Below are 25,933 nucleotides of genomic sequence, written 5' to 3'. Positions count from 1 at the left end.
TAATAGAGGATAGACTGAGTAGAGAGAAGGAGAGAGAGGGAGAGAGAGATAGAAGGAGGTAGCAATAATTTCGTGTACTTACAATTTATTCCACCCGATATAACAGTTTCGGAAGACAACGATGAACATTACGGTTTACGACTATTCAAACAAACTTAGTCAATTTCTTTTAGAAACATCCAATCGTTTTGTATAGTATTGTACATGCTCTGATTCCGAATATAATTCACTTTTTCTCCCAATAACCTTTCCAGTGAACTTGGAAACTTATCAATATCGAAGCGTGGAGTTACCCCGAGGCAATCTGTCCTCTTCGAAAATGCAACACAACGAAGTAGCTCCGTCCGAACTTTAGGATATTTGTTCCAAGTAGAGTAAAAGCTTATAACGAACATAGATCGAGAAGTAATTTTCGTCGGGTTTACGATATGTTAACCGAAATATTAATTTCTTTTATCGTTGGATGTGGCATATGTTCTCCGTTTACGTTGATACAAAGGTCCTTTATGCATACGTATGTCTGTTTGCTGACTTATACTAATCGCTGCTACTTTACCATATAAACGCGATAATCGGATGCGACGTGATTAAAACTGTATGAAGCAGCGTAAATAAACCAGGCGCAGAGAACAACGATTTTTATACTTTACCTGATTATCTTTTTATTTTTGTCATTTTGTTGTGGTTATATATGTAGTGTATCGTGGTACTGGGTGTTTAAACAGCGTACCAGATTAAGGACGTCGAAACTTCACACGCAGCTCGTGCTTAATAGGCTTCAATTTCACGAATTAAAATTAAGTATCGTTCTAAATATAAGCTTCGTTACATTTTCATCGCTATTTGCAAAAGAAGGATAATAATGTTAGTTCAATCGTGCAAGAAGGCGACGATAAAAGGTTCTTTAAATGATAAAACGTTTGGGAAAATTGAAAGCCATAAGACAAAAATATGGCAAATTCATCTTTATTTTCTGATTTTATGTTACTCGATAGCTAAGAGGGAGTATTTTAATGTGGCATAACAGGTCGCCGGAAAGGGGGAAGAAGCTATTATGTGCAAAAATATGAGGCCTCGTAAAGATGGGTATTATATCTCCGAATTTTTATTAAAAGCTAAGGGCTTAAATAATATCATGACAAGCGATATTTTCAAAAGAAACAATTTTACTACCACGAGAATAGTTATCGGCATATTCGATTGAAAAATTGCTTCCTTACGAAGAACGAACTATATAACTTATCGTATCTTATCACTGTGGCCTTAAATTCCGAGCATCGATTTTGTTTGCAGCGAGAATTTCATTCATTAAAGCGAATTTTCTTTCGTCTCCGAAGGTAAGTTTCTATTATGCGAAGAAAAGTACCCGTAGCAAACTGTGGATGAATTGTAGTAAGTGAAATTAATACGAACTTCAGTTACATCGATTATTTATTCATCGATGCAAGTTGATATAGTTTTACCGTGTAACATATTAGTTTTAAAAAGCTAATATTATCGCGTCGTAACAAAATTACTGCAAACTATTTTGTAATTAAATATGCATCCTATAAAAAATGAGCAAGAGCATCAGACTACGAGTTCTTTGAGCGGTAGTGTACCATACCGATCGTATAAAAATGGCCTTTTGCCTCCACCCCTTCTTTTCCGTTCCTTTCTCGATAGAGCATGATAAATAAGCGGTTGGTTATTTATATACGATATCTGTGATTCTTGAAGAAGATGTAGTGGTCTACACACTTCTGCCAATTTCCCTCTTGCTCCCGCTCCCTATATGTATCCTTTCCTCGCTCGTTTCTACGCCGACAACCTCGATAAAGGAGGCGAGGCGCTCCTCTGAACGTTGAGACGCCACTTCGGAAATGTACCGACCCGATCGAACGCCTATTGATTACGTACGGAAATAAAGTAAAAAGGTAGGAGGCTCCTTTTAACGCCACGGATATATGCGCCGTTCGAACGTTACCGCGTCAAGCTTCTTCGCAAGACGATCTACCTTCATCATGCGTTCTCCATCATCAGTTTTTCGCTCTTCTCTTCTCCTATCTACAATCCCATTCTTTATTTTCTTTTTCTTTTTATTGTTATAATTTTCGTATATGCGATCTATCGTACAACGATAATCGGCACAGGTCGGTGACTTAAGTCGACACGAATATAAACACATCCAGAGACGTATCGTCGTGATGTTACTCAGCTTACGTGGTTAAATCTATTTGGTAGACGTAAAAGGTGTCTTCGATTTTCCCTATTCTCCCGTGGTGTCCAGTAATTTCGTAGCCAGATTGTTGGGACGATTTTTCAGCCGTTGTTGATATAACCCGTTGTGTCTGCTGATTTCTTAGTTTACGGTGGGTCTACCGGTTTCTTTCTTTGTTTGTTTGTTCGGCACGTACCGATCTGTTTTCAAAACGCCTCTCAATTTTTTGTTTTGTCATGTTTCTATTGATTTTATCGGAATTCGCGGATGTGCTCCCCTAATCGACAGGAGTATATTTCACACGGGCTTGAAAATAGTTCTGCGTGTCCGCAGTTTGTTGCAAGTTTGTTGTTAGCGTTGTTCTTAGCTGTGAGTTCTTGTCGATCAACCACCAAAGTTTTCTGCCGTTCGTTCAATCGCTCTATTTTCTTGCGTTTTTCAATGATAATTTTTTGTCAAAGTATAGCAGCTGTGATAGTAATTTAATTTTACTGCAGGGCATGCTCGCTTTTTACGATGAATTTCACGCGTGTAGATTTCGTAGTATTGATTCCAGTTCCTCGTGTTTTTAGCCAATATTCTATCTCGTTGAGACGTTGTTGCAGTTTATTTGAAGTTTCACGCGAATTTCGATCGCACGCTAATACAGCCGTATCGTCGGCAAACGTAGCAGTTCAGGTATTCACCGAATTGGGACTATTCGAAACTCTCGATATTTCTGGGCATCGTCTTGAACCGAATATATCGCAAATAATAGTAAGCTAAGAATCAAGGCTCGCCTTCGAGAAATTTAACGAAGTTGTTAATTATCATCTTGTTTATAATTCAGCCGTGAAACGTATGTTTATTAGTAATTCTTGTCGTTGATTAGGGTTGCAGTAAAACTAATTAAAAACATCGCTCGCATGGAAGGCGAGCTTTGGTTTTCTTCGAAAACACGATTACATAGTACGTGATAAGATTTTAAAGAAAACATCTCAAAGATCGCGTATGAGATGTATTCGCGTATATTCAAGAAGAACGTTGAAAATGACAAAAGCGGAGAACATGTTTCTCTAAAAAGAAAGAAAGAGGCAGAATATCATTTGCATTATTATTAAATTATTAATCGAATTATCGACAGTATACATTTAAGGCACACGCGTATTCACCGCCAATTGCTCTTTCTCTTCCTTCCTGTTTTTTATGTTCGTTTAATTTTAATTTTATCTTACGTTCTTTCGTATTCATAGAGTAGATTTTTGGAAACACTTTGGGTGAATATAGAACTATGTATGGTTTACGCGGATGTATGTATTAGCAGGGCAATTTTCTGAATTGGTGGTTTGTCACCTTTGACCCGGTAACCGGGCTTCCTTTGTTTCCACGATGAAACGACAAGATGCGTAGGCGACATGCGTCGAAGCCAGTCAGATTGCGTGGATCGAAGTAGTAACACATTTTCTTATTCCTGAGATTCCTTTATACGTGGCTTGCACCGTTTAAATCCATCTGAAAGGGAAATGGAAATGGAAACTCACGTAAATGTTATAGAAAGGATATTATAATTATTCCTTAAATAAATAAATTGCAACTTACGAATAAATACTAGCTCCAGATGAATCCAGTTTAGACAGCTCCTTTGGCCAATCTTATACGTAAAAAGGAAAAGATATGGAGGATAGGAAAATTGGGGAATTGATATTCGCGTAAAGCAATGGGAAAATTTGGAAAGCTTCTCGACCCGAACGTTACACGATGCCGGAAAGTTATGGCCGGATAGATTTCTTTGCGTATCCCAAAGATATTCGAATCTATCGAAACTGGTATTTTCTTTCACTTTGAAAGCATTTTTCATTGCCACGATCTACCGTTTCTTATAAAAAGTACCTTTCCGAAAAAGATTTGTCCTTTAAACTCTATTCAAGCTCTATAGCTTTAATCTATCACGTCACTATCGTGTCACCATCTATTCTTCATCCGCGATACTCGGACATAAAAAAGGACAGAATGCTTGATAAATTGTATCTCTAAAGGCTAGTCCTTTTAAACTCACAAATTGGCTATTAAGGATGGCAATTACTTTTCAAATGAAAAACTTTAGACAACGCTCTTCTACCTTAATGTAATACCAAAGTAAAATGAAGCAGTCGCGTCCTTTTGTTTGCAGCATTCTGCACGAGCAGATATGTATTTCGTTAAAACTTGCGCAACTTCTGTCGAGCAGCTTGCCAATTTCCTTTTAGACGTACCATCGACTCCTGTTTCCTTTCAAACTTTCGTCAGAAATTTTTCTTCCTCCGCCTTTTCTGCCTTGCTACAGCGCGTCAGTAAAATCGCGCATACCCCGACGAGAATCGGGTGCAAAATGTTGACGAAATGGTTGATGGAACGAACGAGATATAGAGTTAGCTGTATGTACGATTTTATACGGCTCGGTTAGAGCACGTAAGGGTATCTCAGTGGAGCAGTTTGAGTTACAGATGGTACGAGGTCCCGGGCTTGGGAAATCAATACCGTCAAAACCTCCCCTGGTCCTGTGTCACAGCTATCCCTATTCCTCGTGCTAGCTGTAAAGTCGTAGCCCCGCTCCACGCAGAATACCTTGCCTTCGATCACTTTTCTCGAGGAACGGTCGGGTTTTAAAGCGAACAATCGAGAATCAGCTCGTTCTTTCTTTTTTCCTTTCCTTAACCTTCTCAGCTTGTTCGACGTACACGCGTAGGTTTCTTTACACATCTCTGTTCCTTTGTATCGGATTGGTTCGTAAGCTGGTGGAATTTTGCCCGCGCACGATTATCTGACACATAGTAACAGGACAATTTATTCGTGATTTGTAAAATTTCGTTAAATTCTTAATTTCAATCTTTTTTTTTGGATCGATCGTGCTATAGGATGCAGGGTGGCTGCATTCGTTGCAAATGAAATAACGCGTCTTTTGTCCGATATTCCTAGCTATTAAAGTCTTTGGTAATTCGCCAGAATAACTTCGATACCGACACGATCTTCGCTATTTAGGAAGAATCATGAATATTTGAAATGCTGTCGCCTTCAAACGCCGGCTCTTTGAAGATCGTCTTCGATCATTCGGAGATTCGACTCGTCGAGAAACTGTCACGGATCTAAATACCACTCCGTGAGCTTCAAGGCTATTAAATTACGTTACCGCCAATCCGAATTTACGGCGCGTTATTGAATAAGCTCCAGATGATACGCGGTAATCCGGCGCACGATCGAAGTTTATATTTAACACGGGAACAGCGAACGTATCGATAGGCATTAAATTTAATAAATACATATCAGTAACATAGATAGCATTTGGTATTATGGTGCTCGCCACGGATCATCCAATGTATCGTCATTATCGTTCGCAGTGACACGGTAACCCGTATGGCCCAGCGTATCTCGGCTAAAGATCGATTTACATCGAGCCGAATACGTCGATGGATTCGCAATCGCGACTATTAAATTTTTAATGAAACCGAGCGCGCCGGCTGCTGTCGTTTAATTAAACAGGTGGATCGCGCGAGAAACGACGAACACCGTGTAGCCTAGCGAGAGATGTTCGACGAACAAACGCCGCTAACAGAATCTTCGTGGCTGCCTCGAAATATCGATCTCCATTATCTGTCAATCAACGTCGTCGATCAGCAAATGGGAAACACGTTGGGAAATGCGTGCACACGTTGATTCGTCGCGATGCTTACAGAGATTCCCTTGTTCGCTGATTTTCCTACTCGTTTCGCGATAAGATCTATATAATTACCCTTTCTAAGGTAGATAGCGGTTAAGCACGAGCGATAAAAGCAAAAAATATCTTTCTCGAAAAATACCTTTTCTTTCGACCGTGTCATAAATCACGTAGATCTGAAATAAAATAAATATTATCGTACCGCTTTTGAAATTCTCTCTTGGACTCTTGAAATTCTCCTTACCGATAGACCTCTATTTTTAGAATTCATCCCCTATACGTCGTGTTGCGAATAAAATTATATGTTCTCCCCTTTGAATTATCAATCTGGTGTAATTTTCGCGATTTCTTGCTACAAAGCAATTTGTAATTTTTCCTATTTCGTAAAAAAAACGAATAATTGCAGCGATTGTTGTCAACCATCGACCACGACGATGTACAGTGTTTCTATTTTTAATAAATTATCGACTAGTCGACTGAGTTTGATAAGAGCGACGCTATCGATTCGAGTAATTTCTAGAGTATCGTAAGACTTGTGTGTAAAATGATTATTTGTATACTTATTGGCAAATGTTTTCTTATCGTTTATCTTAAGTATTCCTACGAAGTAGTCTAACGGATATTTTATCGTTTCTTTTATCGAATTGTAAAGTGGAATTATGAAGTGGATCGATGTTTGCTATCTTTAAGTCCTTTAGTCGAGACAACATAAGTGTGATCGAAGTATTATCGAAATATTTTTAAGAATTTGAAATTAACGTGAATCGTGTAGAAGAACGTGTATAACTTTACTCTTGAGTATTTGCAATAGATTAAGCAGATGCGCGTGAGATAACGATCGTAAATCATAATTTTAATGTGTCGTTTAAACGCTAGAAATATCGGTTCGGTTATTTAATAACATTCGATAAAGGCAAATAAATAAAGCACGTTGTTATATTTATCATCGAACGATTAATCTGCCATTAACCAATTAAGCATACTCTTTAACAGTATACATGTTTATAATAGAACGATATAGTGCAATTCAATGTTCTATTCATGTAAATTAATTACTTGCGGTTTTAATTAATCAAATAGAATCGATTGTTTCTGTCCTACGTACCGAGCATCTGGCGTATATCGAATAAAATGATATTCGAAGTGATTAATTGGTATTGCCATGTACAGTGAGTGTATTATAGAATTTTCATTTAAAGATATAAAGATATAAAAGAGAAATACAAAAGGACCATCCATTGTTTCACGTCTAAACGATTTCTAGATAATTTCTCTATTAGTAATTCAACAACTTTCAAAAACAAAAATAACGCGAAGAGAAATTATCGGATATTCGCTACATACCATTACTGCTTTTATCGAATATCACACCTTAGAAGTTATTTTCATGAAACGAACAAACTTCAAACGTAGCCGTCGTTCTTGCCTTGAGAAACTTATGGATACGTTAGAAGACCCGTTAGGACGATAAAATGATAAATGGTAAGGTCTTCCAGATTTTTCCTAATCGTGGTATCGATGAATCAGTTTGTCGGAGATGGATGAATTTGAAAGAAATATATATATATTAGTCGCCAAGTATTAATCGTTCTTACATAAAAGCAGATTTAATGGAAAAAACAATTTCGTTAATATACCCGATGTGTCTCGAAATGCGATACGCAAACGGCATCTAACTGACGTAAATGATATGCAAACTAAATACGACACGTTTACGTCCATCAATGTTTATTAGTATGTTGTTCTTCTATATCTGAATCGAAGCTGTAATGAAACATAGATTTTAATTAGAGTACATTTTCCAATAGATTGAACGGCTTTCACGGAAGAATATTACTATATAGATCATTATCGGATTTAATATTCCGCTTTAATTTCAATATCTATAGCCGTATCGTTATTGTAATCTTATTGAACGTTGCTATCGAAACAATTATTATTTAAAACTCGGCAAACTGTTAAAGCTCGTTTATAAGTCAACGATGACGGAGAAAATTATTTATTCATAACTTGTGATACTTTTTACGCGGATAGAGACGAGTTAATCGGTCTTGGTCTATGGACGAGTGAAATAACGATGCTTCATTACCGATTAATTTATACCAAAATATTTTCTCAGGGATAATCAGCGAATTAAAGGAAGTTGTACAAGATATTCCTAGCCGTAATTAAGCCGTTGAATTATTCACGACGATATTCATCGAGCCTTATCTACGATAAAATTATTACCGTTATGGTGGAATTAATTTTATCTCGCGTCGACAATTTTCTTTCGAACCCTTTTAAGTTAAATTTCTTTCTTTCTTTTTTTTTTTATTTTTAGCAGTTACCAACAATACAAACACATTCGTCGAGCGGTTTTATGGAAAGAGACGAAACGTATTAAAATAAAATACGTGAAGTTATTTGAACTTTGAACCTTTCCTTTTCGATTCATCTTGCGTTTACACGTAACACGCAGCCACGAAAATTAATTCTTGTATGGCAAAATAATGTTCAATTTTACGTTGCAAATCGACCGCCGGTGTCCCATCGACGTTTTGTTATTTTCCAATACGACTGTGTTCTGCGCTACGTGTTTCAAGGATGAGGAAGGCGATAGTAAAGTTGTAGAGTACAACGACTCGAGGAAAATGTAACGACTCTGTGAGAAGTTCGTATTGTCTCGACGAGTACCTCTATGGTTTCCTCGTGGAAGGAAATACGTGGAAAGATACGGCCCATCGTAAAAGGTAAACGAATTTAAGCGTCGAAAATATAAATTTCCAGCATCTCGATGGCGCGATAAATTGTTGTACACACACGTTGCTCTAAATTAGAAGAAAATTATAAGGGACGACCGGAAAAGACGAATCGCGTCTACTCGTTATTCTTTCGTCTTACCAATATCTTGAAATTGAGGTGATTTTTTTATTTAGCGATCCATCATTTTCATTCGATTTTTATATCGGTGTTACGCGCAAGTACGTCACGTTATATTTACGTTCGTAAGAAGTAAAACTGATAAATGAGAATTGAATTATTATTAAATTTCATGTTGGTTATTTTCGCTTGGAAATTTACTTGTACAATGATGTAATTATAAAATGCAAAGTTGGTAGTTTTTTCTTTGAAGGTAAATGAAATATAATTTCAAGCGAGAATACCGGTATTTTTTTCCTTTGGGAAAGTGTAATTTTATCTCCCTTAATCCAGACTTCCTCGAAGTTCAATCTCCTGCCCTAATTTACTTTGCCGGCGCTTATGCTTTTCTTTAGCGACGTAATCCTTGTCTTCGTGACGTTCCATGGTATAACTTTAGTGATAGAGGGCAATTTAGAATAGCCGACGATTATTTTCGCAAGTATTTCAACGATATTCAATTCCTTTCTATTTATTACGCGATTTATTTATTGCGTTCTTTTTTTTACGGGGAAACCAATTTCTTCGGCAAACTCATTACGAGCTTCCACGGCGCTGACCTAATTTTTCCTTTACAATAATTTCGCGGTGTTTCCTCGAGAAATTAATATTTTTTCAGAGTTCGTTGGAAATCTGATCTTTTATATTATTCGCGATTATTTTACAATTTTTAGATATTCGCGTTATATCTGCGAGTGTGATAAAAATTTGCTTTAGTTTATAACAAGAAGGAGAGAGGAGAAGAGTCGTTGATGCTTCGAGATCATTGTTATAGTTTAAGAGTAGAATATAAAGATTCTCTGATCTTTCAATATCCGCTGTATAATTTACAAAGTGGGGAAAAGAAGGCCCAAGATACTAGATTCCCCGGATATTTCCATATGACCGGAGAACAGAAGAAAGAAAGTCGAAGGGGATAAGATTCGATTTACGTCAACTGTCTTTTGCGTTGAAAATGCAAGTTCGGTTCGCTTGGCTCGTGCGAATATATTTATCTCGCCCTCGTGTGCGTGTGCGCTTGAAATGTCACGCAAGTGCATCCCATGTGTACGCAGAAGAATTTGCTCGATGATAAAGAGGGGCTCGAGAACCTTCGAGCTTCGAGAAACGAAGGTTAATGTTAAGGATAGTAGATCGCACCGAGCATAACATTGCGAAATGGATCTCTTTCGAGCGTAACATTCGTTTCTCGAAAACGCTTTTTCGAAATTTACACTCGTATAAAAGAAATCACGCGAAATATATTAATAAGCCAAGTTTCCAGTCACCGACATTCTGTATTTGAGAAACACACGCACTATGCGTGTGCGACTATGCGTTCGTGAGTTAAATAACCACGACTTCACGAATAGCGTAGAAGCCTATAAATGGAATTAATCTGATTTTAACAAGCTTCGACGAGACGAATGACGAGCCTACTTTTTTCAAACGAGTGATATGAAACGTCGTCGATCATCCGATTTCGATAATTCCTCTTATTTTTCTTCTTCGTGGCGCGATCAAAGAGACAACCGATTTACTTGGATCCACGCGCCATTCGTAATACGACGAAGGAAATCGTATGAGGGAGAGAGAGAGAGAAAGAGAGAGAGAACCATCATTACGAGAAATCGTCGGAGGAAATGAAATTAGATACCATGAAGGCCGTTGTTCGCCATTTGTCTGTACTCTGCAACGTTCAATGTTAATGTCTATCCTTTGCCTGAACATATATGTACACGTGTACGCCGCTGTATAAGTATTTATTGGGCAAGTCTAGTCTATTCGCTTGGAGTTTGTTTTCTTAAAACCCTCTCTCCGTGACAGCGACACGATGGCGCTTCGTCATCGGGCAAATTGAAATTAATTGCTAACTTAAAATAAAGTTACCAGTATAGAGCAAGTGTACGTTCGTCGTTGGTTCAAGCTTCTTCGGACAAATGAAATTTGGTACAATGAAAGCTATTAGGTACGACATACAACGCGAATGATACTGGCAATATACATGTGTTCGCTTTATAGCTTATACCGGTTCAGTAGGATTATATTGTAAAACTTTATTTATACGAGTTTCATCTGTTGCAACGAAAGTTTAGTTTTTTACCATTTAGCGTTATCAGGCCACAGATGGCCATTGGTAGAAATTGTTAAAACGAGAATCATCATGTACGCACTACATGAAGATCGGTATATTGGGAAAATAGGTGTTTCCATAATTTAGAAGTCGAGCGGTGATTAATGGCGCATCAACTAAACGGGGAAAACCCGAATCTCATTTTCTCACTTCTTCCATTCAAAAACTTCCGCCTGCTATTATAAATACGATTTCCTTTCTACGTACCCATCGCTTTTATATCAAACGAGCCAATAAACAGACGAAACAGAAGCTGGCTGAGTAACATCATTTTCGCATCTCCAAATTCCTCCTAACTATTTACACGAAGAGAAATTATCTCAACGACGATGATTATGATTATAGGAATAATCAGGAAACAACGAATTGCTGGCCGATTTACGGTCGGCTCCTATATAGTTTATTTTACATACGTAGTATGTCGAATATGTCGAGTATGTATATATATAAATATCGAAGAATATTTAGAATATCGAATACATATACAGGGTGGTTGGTAACTGGTGATACAAGCGGAAAGGGGGTGATTCTACGCGAAAAAAGAAGTCGAAAATATAGAATAAAAATTTTTCGTTTGAGTCGTTTCGGTCTCACTGTAGATCATTGTCTCGATGGAAAAATTAAAAAAAAAAATTAAAAAAAGAATTTTTATTCTATATTTTCGACTTCTTCTTTCGCGTAGAATCATCCCCTTTCCGCTTGTATCACCAGTTACCAACCACCCTGTATATGTATTCGATATTCTAAATATTCTTCGATATTTCTCAAGAGTAGACAAGTTGCGAAATTACCTTTTGCGCGAAGAAAGGAAATATTTCTTTGCAAGAAGTCATATTATAAGAATATACGCAATACGTAACGTCGAAGGATTTATAATATTGCTTTTAATTCTTCAAAAGGAGTAAGGTGTTCGCTTACGATCTTGTTTTTCTCGGTAAATATATATTCTTTTGCGCGACAACATAAAGAGGAAAGACCTTTCCATTCGCTCGGCGAACGATAGCGGGCAAACAGAATTTCTTATAAGAATAGCCTGGAGAATGTCGTCGTCGTAAAACAACAGGGAGATATCATTCTCGATTCGCATTATCGGGAAAAGAGCAAGCAGCCATGATCGTAGCGGAATTTTATGATCGTTCGTATTTTAGCCAGGAAATGTCACGGCGATAATTCTGCGTGGGAAAATGTATAAATTACCCCGTTGCGCCGTAAACGCTTCTTGATAACGCGAATATTCCATTTAAGCCTCTTTATCTCATAACGCGTTATACCGATTAATCTGTCGTTTACAGATTTCCAGTGTAAATACCGCGTCAGATACCACATAAATCAGAAAAGAAGCGAACAACGAGACTAACCCTAACGGTATTCCGGATAAAAAGCATTCGTAAGCTGTCGCTTAAGAAGTGAAACCCTCGGAATACGCGTGTCCGCGGATATTATCACTCCCACGTGATGAGTAGCAACTGCGGCGTGAGAACAAGAATACTGCGGGATAGCGGCACTTGTTGATGGCGTTACATCGTGTCAAAGGAAAATGAAACTCGCTCTTGTGCTTCTCCGTTCACGTAGCCCCTTTCAGACCACTCGGAAATCCTCCGCATTCCGCGAGACCGTGAATGGCGATACGCCGTGTGCTATCACGATGCGGCAACGAGAAACGAGAAGCTATCGTGACAAGCGTTCGGCAAGATGAAAGAAGCACGCGGAAGGTCGAGCTCGTTAATCGCCATTTCTCATAGATACGTGACTTTGTTAACTGGATGTTTCGGTCGTGGCTGCTGAAACGGTATAAGGACGAAGAAGAACGTAAGACGAGCGTACACGGTCGGTACGGTGGGTAGATAATAGGATCGTAAATTTGGAAACTTTTTGGTTAAATATTTTGCTAATCTAGAAAATTTCCATCTGATCTTACCGCTATAAAAGTTTCGTAATTTGCCGAACATCGTTACTGAACAGATGCCGACGTTAAACGTTAAACGCTTTGTGGAAATGGCAAGTTTGAAGGGGGCAAGGAAATTGTTTTAAAAGCTACTTATCTCTGATAAGCTTTCCAGGTATTCTGGGTCAGGGACGGCGAATCGAGTAAGCAGACGCTTATTTCGACAAACGTATTCAACACCCTTACCTTCTGTTCGATAGGAATGCAAAGCGAGCTTCAAAATGAACCGTCCCAGCATCAAAGTGAATCTACCGTCCTGAATAATTTGCAGCTTCCGGGGAAGAAGTTCGAGATCTTACGATCGCTGTTTCAGTGACAGCTAAGGGGAATGCTTTTTCACGGAGGAAGATGTTTCTTCTTGGCGGAAGCAATGGATGGAATTCACGAATTAATTTCGATGTAATACCAACGCTATCGATTCCGTTTCGCGAAAGGTAAAACGTTAACGACGAAACAATTAAACCAACGGGATTTTATCACGCGTTTTTCTCTTTACGAAAAATTCCGATATTCTTGTTTTCCAGACACCTACACGTTTGGCAACGGGAACGGCCGCGTTCAAAGAAAAAATTCGCAGGCAACTACGAAGGACATCGGGATTAAGCAAACTCGGCTTTGTTACCGGAGACAATGGACGGTTCGCTTTTCGCGATACATTAAAAAACGATCTGGCGATGGCGCTTTTATATCTGACGCGTTCGCTTTAACACCGCGTTAACCCGGCTAATAGGTAGTCGCTTGCATTTCGGTGCTCTTCGGCTCGTCCTATCTCGCCAAAGTCCAATTTGGTCCTGATAACTAAACTGTGCCCGCGTTCCGCCAATACGCAGCGAGACGGAAATCGTATTTCGATCGAACCGCCGGTCCAGGCTGCTCGTTGGCAAGAAGGCAAAGCCGGGGCAAAGAGAAAGAGAGAAAGAGAGAGAGAAAGAGAAAGCTATAAAAGAAAAAGAAAGAACGAGAAAGTGATCGAAGAGGACTCTATAAAAATGGCCTGGCGAACGCCATCGAGCTAGTGGAAATCCATAGGTAGATATTCTACCCCTTCGATATGGCACACACAACTTGGCCGGACACAATCGTCTTCCAACTATCGGTGTGTGTACGTGTTTTACGATGGAACAGGAGGCGGTGCACGCGCGCACACGTTCACGCGCAAAAACGTGTACACACAGAATCGCCGCACCCTTTGTGCTAAAATTAGAAGTGACGAAGCGTATACATACTCACTTCGCTGGCTTCGAGCTTTTATTCACTGGCGTTTAGACATAACGTGTTGCAGGGCTTTCAATGGCATCGACGGAGGTGATCAAACCGCTAGTTAGAGGAAGAGAGTCGTATTCGTGCATGGGGATTTCGAGATGACAGAGAGAAAGAGAGGGACGAAGGAACACACGGTTAGATAGAATCGATGATATGGAAAGGGGCAGAGGATAGATCGTGACAAAAGCAAAAAGAGGCAACGGGTAGTTTCACAGGGATACGGAGGATCTTTGATGGAGAGGGATGCAAGCGATAATGGCGGATAGATAAACTGGGTTAAAGGGAAAAGGATGGACGAGAAACGCGAGAGCAAATACGGCCCCGGTCTAATCTCTGGGAAACGTTCGAGTGGGCGGAAATTTGCGTTTACGCGCGTACAGGTGGATAGAGGGAGGTAGGACGAAATTTTTCGGACGCGGCCATACGAGAATCGCGTAAACATTATCGGCGAATAGAAATTTCAATTGGAACGTTACATCGCGATAAACTTCCATAAATAACGATAAATTTGAAGGTTCGAAACGTGTACGGGTATACAACGATTCGTTTTCTCTCGCAGTCCAGTGTGAAACGAGCTCGGCTTTGACTTTGTTCCAACGAGTCGCGCGTTATGCTTCCTCGATGGCCGATAAAGGGTGGCTGATAGAAAATTGCAAGATTTTCCGCCTGACGTTCGGCTGTTCGTGTTCGCGGTTCAACGAGAAATTGCATTGGGAATTTCGCCTGAGAAGGAAATTTCAGATACAACGTGCAACGCGAATCGTTGCAGTCTACCTCATTTCCTTTTGTTCCATCCACGATTTCTGTATCGTGTCGTTTCTCGCGTTCGTACGAAGCTGCATCATTCGATGAATTTCAACGCGTTTGGACGTTATCCATTTATCTTCTTCGTCTTATAATGGATTTGACGGAACATCTTCCCTTCCATGAGTCAAGGTATTTAAAATTTATATTCAGGCGGCATTCGTTTCTGCAAGGCGTAAGAAAGTAAAGGCGCGCTGCTTTTAACATTTAGCATTTAGAGAGATCGTAAGAAAATTTGATCGCGTTGCGTTTAACATACGTCGTTCGATAATTTCGTTAGAATTATCGGGATTATTTTGCGCGATAATTTACTAGCTAATAACATTGGCGAATTGACAAGCGACGAGCCGTAGATTATGGATGACCGTTACGCAAGCAGCTTTTACAATTTTACAATTTGACACGGAACAGGAAAATCGGTTATCCAATAATTTATAAAATTCGCTTCTAGAACTTGCCTTATTAGCCGAACGTACGTTACGTAAGAGAATAATTATTGTTACCTAAGAGAATTTATTGGCAATGATTCGTCAAATTTCGCTAATAACATTAGCTTAAAAATAGAAACGTTTAGATTCCGAAGAACATACATCATTGCCGATCGATTATCGATTAAAATGGAAATTCTTTCCGTTCTGATACACTCGATCGTTGCAACCATTTTCTTTCTTTTTTTTTACGTAATTTCTTTCTTAAACGGCTCGTAACGTATCTCGCGCACTTTATTGCCACGAACATCGTGGGAAGAATTACGCGATATCCGAAAGAACTGTGTAATTTTCTATTTTTATCGATTTTCCTTGGTACACAAAGTAACAAATCTATGTAACCTACTTTACTTGTTCGCGGCCATTAATGCACTGACATTTACCAGCGTACAATCAAGATAATCCGATATTTAATGAAACTTTCTTTCGATATTCTACGTATCGTCGGTTCGTTGGAACAACGACGCAACCAACGAAACCAGATATCGTTTAGCAGATCGTTTTCAAATACTTTGCGATAGAAAATTATTCTACAATTATATTTCCACGACTCTCGATTTGTTTGAAGTGCAGAAATAGCCTGGCGGATTAGAGCCGAATTGTTCGAATGATTAACGAAGCAATTGAAACCGGTGTTTAAACGGTAATCAAGAACGAAGCGGAGAATTTCTTCGAAATTTAACTGGTTATAACCGGGCGACACGAAGTTAACAATTCGCAGTGCCTACCCGCTCTCGTTAATTATTCCGCGTTTCTACATTCGTCTTACTAATTAGTAATTAGCCTCTCTTGCCAAGGATTTTCGCGTTGATGGAATCTGTCGCGTTTACCGGAAAACTCGCACGTGTCTTTCCAATTAACATTATCTATCGCATCTGGAAACAATCGCGTCTCTTACGTCCACATTCATCGCTACGTTTTAAATTTTCCAACGATGGACGACACAATTTCCAGCAGACGTTCGAGCGACGAATCGGGAACGAAGGAAATTTTTAAGGTAAGAAAGGGGATGATGGCATACGTAAAAATAGAAGAACGAGCGCTGCTATCGATTGCACGTTTATGGACGCTATTATCGTCGAATTTATTATTTATAACGATGGTTCGCTTCTTATCAGAAACGCTCCTGCTCTTTCCATCTTCGATTTTACGCTTCGCAAACGATTGTTTATCGTGTTTGTAATTTATCTTCTTGCGAGTTTATTAGGATTTTTGAAATATTTAGAAAATACCTGTTTACTTTACCATTTTCGAAGAAATCGATCAGAGCGAGCCGGTAGCAGCGCAGCCGGTCGTCATTTCCTAAATATATAATTTTGTTTTTCGATATAAAACGTAGAAACTATTACATCGCTCCTCCATTTCTTCGTAGAACGTGAAAAATAAATTTCCTTCGTGAATATCCCATTTTTACAGATCTTTTGCCAATTGTAAAAACACACGGCCGTTCTTTTTATCATAACGCGTAAATGTTTCGCCAATTTTTTTATAAATCGTACGTAGTTGCGAAAGAGTATCGGGATTAACGTATTGACTCTGCTCATCCACGTGAAAGACGAAAATTTCGTCGTTAGTATGCGTACGCGTTCGTAGGCGATGCAATTACCCGCATACTGGCTGATTCAAAAATATTGCGCGCGTTAACAGCTTTGTATAGGGAGAAATGCCTGTAATTAACGAGCATCGTCCCAGGAAGTTATCAATGGGGCAAATTTGACGCTGTAGTCGATTATTTGTAAATAGAATTTTCCTGGTAAACCGAAATCCATCTGAAAACAAGTATTTGCAACCTATAGAACGACTGTAATTTTTCTACTTTAATTTATAATTTAAGGACAAGTAATGATTATAATTAGATCGTAGGTGTTTACGCATTTATGGCAATTTATCGTATATATACATTTATTGGAAAGCAAAATTTCAGCAAATTTTTCTGTATTTTGTATTTCACGTTACGAGGTACGTACGATCCGATTGCATGAAACCCGCTACTTGGAAAATAGATTTCTTCGGATACGTGAAAAATTATTCTATTATGTTTGTCGATGTTGCTTTGCTTCTGTATATGTGACATATAAATTATTACGCGATTCGTATCATATCACAATTCATATCATACGTGTACACCGTAGAAAGTAGAATATGGCTGGGACAATAATTATATGTCAATCTTATCCCACTGAATGCCGCCTGGTTTAACGTTACCGTTCCGATATAAATAAAATTACATCCATTAGCGCAACAGTAACGATATCAGTTTCCAAATTCGAAAAGCCCGCCAGAAAACCTGCGTTTCGCGTTATCCATATAGCGACAGTTGCCGTATCGCGGCAGTTATGAAACGAGAATAAAAAAAAAGTATTTATTTTAACACAGAGGAGATTTCGTTTGTTCGAAGCTTGAGTTTAAAATTCGGACTTAAACGATAACACCCATTAACCATACCTACGAATTTTTATGTTTCAATTTTACTCTTGCTAGGATAAACAAAAAAGTATTTTTCAAAATATTTTACAGCAACGCTTCAAGAACCGCACTTAACGCCTTTGTTTTTCAAGTAAAACGATGAAAACACGGTATTGTTAGAACAGGCAAAGAATAAATAAGTTTGTGTTGAAGCAATAAAAATGGAGAAAAATGAATAGCATAAAATGAACTTAGTTATGCACTCTTGGAAATAAATGTCGCTCCGATATGCGATATATGTGATAGGAAAATCATCACTGGTCATTTCAACCTATATTTTCGATATTTAAGATACGCGATCGAACAACGCGTGCACATATTTTCAAATTTCGCTGCTACGCGTATGCTTAGATCGCTGTGTTGTTAGTTGGTACGTGTACCTACGCTAGATCGCGCTGCAGCATAGCGCAAGTTGGCTAATTCGTTGGTACATACGTACGTTGCGTCCGGAGAATATTTCAACAGAGCCATATATGTGCGTACATGGTTGCAAAGAATATAGAAACGTTTGTCGTATTATCGTATCTTTATATTTTGTACGATTACGCGGATGATACAACGCTTCGCCGAGCAATAATCGTATAATCTTGAAGTTTATTCCTTTCGTTTTGTATTTTCTTCTAACTTTATCGTTAACTCATTTATCGAAATTTTGTGAATTTTTATTCACGTTTATCAAATAGATAATTATCGATATCTTAGGTATGAATAATTTTGATGTAACTTTAACAGGAATTTTTATCGATCTTGTCTACGTGATAACGTGCGCCGATAATACGTAGTCTTAGTTCAACGGCTTGTTACAAGATGGCAGTATCGAATTTGCTCGAACGTGTAATATTGATTTTTAATACTTTGATTTTAACGTTAAAAGAGACGACGTAAGAACGACAAATGTAAATTGCATTCGTATTCTAGTTGTAAGAATGCGTTATTACGGTTAATACAAATAAATACTTGTCCTTAATTTTCAAGTCACTCAATAAACTTTGCCGTTACGTTGTTCAACGATATTAAAGCAAAGCACACGGTGAAACGTCGGAATTGGAATTTCATTTCGGTAGGTTGAGGTGGTTCAGGCGTTGAGATCGAGGGATGAATTCGATCGATCGAACTTCAATAAGACATTTTATTTCTCTCGTTTAACACAACTGTGTGACGCACGTGTTGTTGTTCCTGCTGTTATTGTTGTTGTCGTTTTTTATGTACAGAAAAATCAGCTCGATATACAAAGGATGTCTGCGACGCGACACGGTGAAAATAAAATCGTAGAAAAACGTTACACGCTACACGATTCGGAGGAATTGCGAGGACGTGGTGTGTGTCGTCTGTTCTAAAAAACGGGCGACAGAATGAACAAATGTTTCGTGTTTTCGCCACGCGCGCTACGCACGTCTAACGCCTAAGCGTGCGCGCGCGGCGTCCTACTATCGAATTATTTCGCCGCAGCGCAGTTTATTAATTCGCGACGATCGATATTACAATTAGTCCTTCAAAGTGAATGCTCAAAGGCAATGCGCCCGCTTCGATTATGCATAAAGTAATCCAATAACTTGGTTGCAATTTAATGGCGCACGTTCCACCTGATGTCCTACATACAAAGTATTATAAATAAGATCGTCCTTGCAACGCAATCGAACGACGCGTTCTATTCGTACGATGTATAAGCTACACGCGCTCTTACGGAATTCATCGTACAGCGAAAGCATCGGAAAAAATGACGCGCTACGTTCAACGATTCGAGGCAGGTTTGCGGAATCGTGTTTACAGATAATCGACCGAGGATGGGTCGATCACAGTCGACGATCGTTTCGTTTGAACGATTCCCTTTTCGTTTCTTTCCATCTTTCTCGACCATTCGGATCTCTTCGATTGGTTAGGTATCACGCGTAATTTACGTAACTCTAGGAAGAAGGATATATATATAGTATATATAGTATATCTCGTTCTGTCGTTCGTTATAAAATTCATACAGAATACGCTCTTCGATAACGACAAACACGAATTACATCGTCTGCGCTGATTTTAGACGTATTTACAACGAAAGTAATCGCACACGCGACATCCACGCTTTCGTGACCGCTAGCGATTTTCGCGAAGAGAATCGCCGATCGTCAACGCATCGTCGCCCGATTCGTCTGGCGTAAAAACGAGCGCGTATTATCGCGTATTCTCCTAGTTGAATGAAGATGGAGACACCGTAATTTTGTTCGTTTCGCGTAACCAACGACACTACCACGAGAATTTCAATCGACGTGTACGCGTCCAACGTGAATATTCCGCCGATCGTTCGACGATGCGTTAAGCAGCAGCGATAACTGTGATTTAAATGAAACGTTATACTCGGCATTTTACGCGATAGCTTCATGGTCGGAGTAGCTAGTAAAATATATTCTCATCGAATCGTCTATGGAGAAGAAAAGACACGAGTAAGCGACTATCTCTGTATTTCCTCTCGATCGAAGTTATTTTCGCTAGTTAAATCGACGTAACGCGGTCGAACGGTCGCTTAACTAGAAACTCATGGGAAATTGCCACTGGCGAAATTTCGCGTCCGTAGGCGAGCGGTCACGCAAGTGTTAATATTGTAGGCGATGCGATATTAGGAGACTTCACTTCCCTTGGCGGCAGTTCGTGCTATATACACAGGCTTTAAAGTTACGAGCTATACATCTGGACGCAGAATTCTCGTACCACACGATCGTGTACCAGCGACCCTTTTTGCTAGCTATACAAAGTAATTATCGGCCGTCGCTCGTTCCCGAAGCGTCTCGAATTTATCCTACGATCGATAAGTTCGAATCGATGGAATTTCAAGCATAGAAAACGTAGTATCCTTTGTAACGATAATTTCGTCGCTAAGGTTCGCGTTTCGCGTATTCGTTGATCACTTTGACCGCCACGGTGACCGGAGCGCTCGACGTCTTACAATTGTAAACATTGAACGAAAATTGACAGTTAGGGCATTTCGAATATAACCGATAAATAGAAGATACTTTGAAATAAAAAGTGCCCCATTGAACGATTAAACATTTTTATTAGAACATCAATAAAAAAAAAAAAAAAATAAGAACAAATCTTGCATTTAACGGTGTACTGTGTTAAAACACTGTGGCGTCCTGAGCGAAACAGGCGATTTCGGCGTGGCAGTCGAAGTGTTTGTAGGAAACACGTAAAGAAAGGAAGCTTCGTTCTTCCATTTTCTTCAACTTAGATTCGAAAGCTGTATTTCTTTTTTCCGATTGAACCGTATATGATACAATCAGGTTTGCGGTAGTTGATACAAAGTGGAATAAATTTGAAAGCATTCGGAAACAAGCTGCGCAACGATGAAACGTGGCAACAGAATCGGATACTCATTTTTTATACGGCCTGCGGCCGATCGTTGACAATTTACACGCAAATACGCGACGAAATAATATTTTACCAAAGCATGGACGCCTGTCGATATCCGACTATCCGACGAGCTACCCTCGCAAACGATATTGACTGCCTTCGTCATTGTACGGTGGAAATGAGTCTAGCACAAAATATATCATATGTATGTATATATGTATACATATATTTTATCGTCGATAATTGTGTTCGAGGCGCACAGCCGCGCCCCGACGCCATCGGGCCGTTGCGTCGTGGCCCGGCCGTAATTAAATCGTGTACAGATTATAGAATAAAAGCTTTCGTAAAGAATACGGTAAATATTCATCGAATAAAGTTGTGTAAAATTCGAATACAAATTAGGAGTACGCGAGCCGAACGTTTCGTGCGCAGGATCGATCGTTGCGAAGTTCCAGATTATAATCTTCCGTTTCAACGACCACGAATCAACGAATCTCGTTTTACGTTAGAAACGAATAGAAACGCTGATGGAGATTACTTTAATTCGGAAAGAAGCGACTCATCCACGATACACGGTATCTCGAAAGGTCTAACGTAGAACTTTTAATGGTTACTAATTTTCTTTCAGGAATTTTTACACGACTTAGATTAGATTTTTATTAATTTTCTACATAATATCGTTCGTAAAAAGAACGAATTCGATCGAATGATTTTTAATCGTTGCATTTGTAACTTCCATTCGAGGATTACGATCGGCGGTAGAAAATTTATACGAAACGAGTAAATAACGCGACCGATAAAATTAACGTTTCATGGAATCAAATTTTCGCAGAACGAGCGCAAACAAGGTCCGGCGAATCGATCCTGCGCGCCTCTTGATCGGCTTATTTTCTCTTTTTTCCCCTTTCTATTTAATACGTATCGTTAATCGTTAATCGTTAACGGTATTCTTAAATTCTTCGTATTATTGTATATATTTAGTTCGGAAGATAATACGGATGTTTATTTTATCGCTGCACGTACGTATTCGGATATTTGCTCCTGTTTTGTCGCGTTTACGTCCCGCCGTCGTTCCTTCTCGTCCTGTTCGGGCGGAAAAAAACGCAGCTGATAGGACGTTTCCGATATACCTACATATACATATATATATATATTTCTTTTTCGTTCCTTGCTTCGTCTCAACTTTATACTCGAACGTCGATTCGCGTAGCACAAAATATCTCGAGTCGAAAATTCGAAATTGCAGCTTCTGCGCTGGAGAAAAATTTCGTCTTACGAATCTGTCTGCCTTGCGAATTTCAACGGTCTTATCTCGGGTTTTTTTTTTTAGCTTACCTTAATTCGTACAAGGAAATAGAATCGTGCGAAAATTCTCGTTAATCATCGACGGATACGTTACCCGTTGACAAACGTAGAGAATTTTGATCTTTCTCTGGAAAGTTCAACGGAAGCGAAAGAACGCGTGAAAAGCACGTAGATCGTAAAAAAGAGGAAAGAATCGCTAAGCGGTAACCTCGCAGTATTACCGGCGTTATCGAAGCATTAAATTATCTGCACACTGTTTTTTTTAATATTTATTTCTTTATTTTACATTGTCATGCGATTTCCGCGTAAACTTATAAATGGATATTATTGTGCCATGCGAACGCGATCCTCATCGAATATCCTGACTCAGCCCTCGTGTTATTTTCGTTTCCTTGGTACAGCTTAATCCTAAAACACGACGAGTCGTGATTCGTTCGCACCGCATCGAACGTCGCAATTTCGTTACATCTTCTCTATTTTTTTTTCCCCCCTTCTCATCGTATCTTTTTCCCTTCTCTTTTTCCTTTTTTTTTCTCTTTTTTTTAACATCGTAATAATCGTAATATATTTTCTAGGTAAGGATTCTCTTAAGCGCATGTACAGAGATAAAACTTTCCTCTACGTTTTGAGCATACCGCGCGGCTTCATTTTTTATTATTTTTTTTTTCTTACCTCTTATTTTATCAATATTTTACTTTATTTATTTTTATCGCGTATCCCCTTGGATTTCCCATTTTTTCTTGTTTCTCTTTTCGCGCAGACTGCACGAGCTGCCCGAACGAGCGATATTTCATTTAATAGGTATCCGTAGTAATATCTAAAACCACGTTTAAACGCCTATGTGTGTGAATCGATTCGACGGCTAGTCTACGAGAGAGCTGAACAGCGTTTCAAATAACAAATACCGCGTTACCCTGCAGAAAACTTCGGTTGCGTTTCGATCCCGTTTCGCGTCACATCCGTGAAACAGGCGCTGAATCGGTACAAAAGTGAGAGAAATCCGCGGGGAAACGAGTAGCAGCGTAATCGTTGCCGCGATTATCTGTATTTATCTTTGGCGAGATCTCGCAACGGTTCGCAGCGTGTAGAAAGTAAAGAAACGAAAAAAAAAAAAAAAAAGAAAGGAAAGAAAAACAGATTCCGACGCGATTCCCGCGATCGAACGAAACGTAGCTTTCCACCGGTCTAGTAATTATTATTTGACCTACCATTTCACTCGGTTTCGCTTCGCGATTGCGGCCTTTTCTCACCTATGCTCCACGCGTGTATTCTTGTACGTACAGATGTATATATTTATATATATATATAATGGTCGATAGATGCACCAGATGCTATTTTCCCTATTCCTTTGTTTTGTCTTCCCTTAAATTCTCGAATCGTAACGATTACTCGTCATTGTGCGTCGTTTCGAATGACATGACGATGATCGGTATGTGGATAAATCGCGCGAACTCGGATCTCGCGTTGCCTTCTATATTTTTCCTCGCTCTCGTTCTCCTTTCGTTTTATTTATCTGCGCGAGTTTACGTTGGCTCGCGAGCGTGTTCCTGCAAAGAGAAAGAAGGCGGACGAAGCTGGTTCACAGGGTAACAGAGAGAGAGAGAGAGAGATAGAGAGATAGATAGATAGAGACGGGCGTAAAAACGAGGGAAAAGGGCGCGATTCTCTTCTCGTCTATTAGAAAACGACGATCTCGATTTATGCTTACGACCCAGCTTCGTTCACCTTCTTTCCCCTTTTTCGTTTTACGGCCTAACGAATCGGCGATCGAAATGCCAGAGAAACAGATCCTCCGCTCCGGTTCTCGTTAAACGTCGAGCGGCTGAGTTCCTTCGATTTCGTCGCATTCCCGCGATATGCCTATTTCGTATTAATAATACATACGTGGTATTCGTATAAATGTAAACAAACGTGTCCTGCCGGGGACTGGCTGGCTTATCCGTAACGGGCAGCGACGATCGCGACGAACGTTCGACGATCGATCGAACGAAACGGCCGCGGCGGAACGTTCCAGCTGCGAAATTAAAAATAATCCCAGCGAGTCGATGGCCGAAGATACGCGGTCCAGGTCACGGTAACACCGATCACAGAAAGTTCGCGTTAATTAACGTGTCTCGCGATATTTCTCCGTTTTGCGATCGAGAGACGACGACGAAGAACGATACAAAATCAATGTCCCCGTCGTACACCGGGGCGAGTACGTTGCAGAGAAATAGGAACAGAGACGAATATGGGAACAGACTACTTGGTTGCCCGTGTAACCTAATTCAATTCCTTTGTATTTAGTTCGTTATAATATATTTATATATATATATATATGTATACAGGGTGGTTGGTAACTGGTGGCACAAGCGGAAAGGGGGTGGTTCTACGCGAAAAAAGAAGTCGAAAATATGCAATACAAATGTTTCGTTTGAGGCTTTGTTTTCGAGAAAATCGACTTTGAATTTTCGCTCGGTACTCGTGCACTTTATTACGTCTCGTTATAACGGATCTCACTATAGATCGTTGTCTAGATGGAAAAATTAGAAAAAAAAAATTAAAAAAGAAGTTTTATCCTATATTTTCGACTTCCTTTTTCGCGTACAATCACCCCCTTTCCGCTTGTACCACCTGTTACCAACCACCCTGTACAATAAATTCCCTTAAAAGTATTACAATTCTTCTTTCTATCAATGCTTCGCGCTATCAACCGTGTTTGATATATGTATAGTTCAACGTTACGAGTTTCATCGAGCGTTCCGTAGCGTTCCGTAACGTTCCGGACATCTTTTACACGGTATCCTGTATAATTTTTCATTCTCGCTAAGTGTACGCACGCGTGTGTATGTATGCGTGTATGTAACGTACGTATATTTTTCTTAGTTAACTATACGTCGTTCATAGAGTTGGTATTTATATAACGTTGTCTCCTAAGCACACGCCTATTTATATATTTATACGTGATGAATATACATGGATCTATTCATACGCGCTCGCGTCTATATTTATACGTTTATGTATATTCGCGGGGCCGAAGCATGCGTATATGTATATGCATGTTTGTTATTAATACGATGCGCTTTACAATAACTCTTTCTTCTTTCTTTTTTCTTTTGTGTTTGCGTCCGCTTGAAACGAAATCGCTTAAACGTGTAACAAGTACTTTAACGACCACGCGCTCTGATTCTTGCACGCTGATCGCCACGCCATCCGAGATCCAAACGCATCCACGTCTTCCACGAGGCTAACCGAAAGCAGCGCAGCGAAGCACGGGGAATGATAAAATCCGCTGTGAGAATTTTTCTAGCGTTCGACAGCGATGGAAAAATCGATCGTACATCGGCGAAAGTCGTTCGCCAGTTTTCGCGTAGTTTGCAATTGTTTTCCCGCTTCGTAAAATTACGCGACAAAGCGCGATGAATTTACGAATCGTCAAAAATAGCGATTTTTAGCAATCGTC

The 25,933-nt window shown here is 39.4% G+C and overlaps 1 long non-coding RNA gene across 1 annotated transcript; it reads right to left on the bottom strand.

Annotated features, from left to right (window-relative positions):
- Positions 1-1,083: 1,083 nt before the first annotated feature.
- Positions 1,084-5,027, bottom strand: LOC143302861 (uncharacterized). The gene is made up of 2 exons (XR_013058687.1): positions 3,779-5,027; positions 1,084-3,691 (listed from the first exon to the last, which is right to left on the bottom strand). It is a non-coding gene; the product is annotated as an uncharacterized LOC143302861 (long non-coding RNA).
- Between the last annotated feature and the right edge of the window lie 20,906 nt (positions 5,028-25,933).

This window comes from Bombus vancouverensis, chromosome 6 (genome assembly GCF_051014615.1).
Source record: "Bombus vancouverensis nearcticus chromosome 6, iyBomVanc1_principal, whole genome shotgun sequence".
Lineage (NCBI taxonomy): Eukaryota > Metazoa > Arthropoda > Insecta > Hymenoptera > Apidae > Bombus > Bombus vancouverensis.
This window is presented reverse-complemented; position numbering and strand designations above follow the sequence as displayed.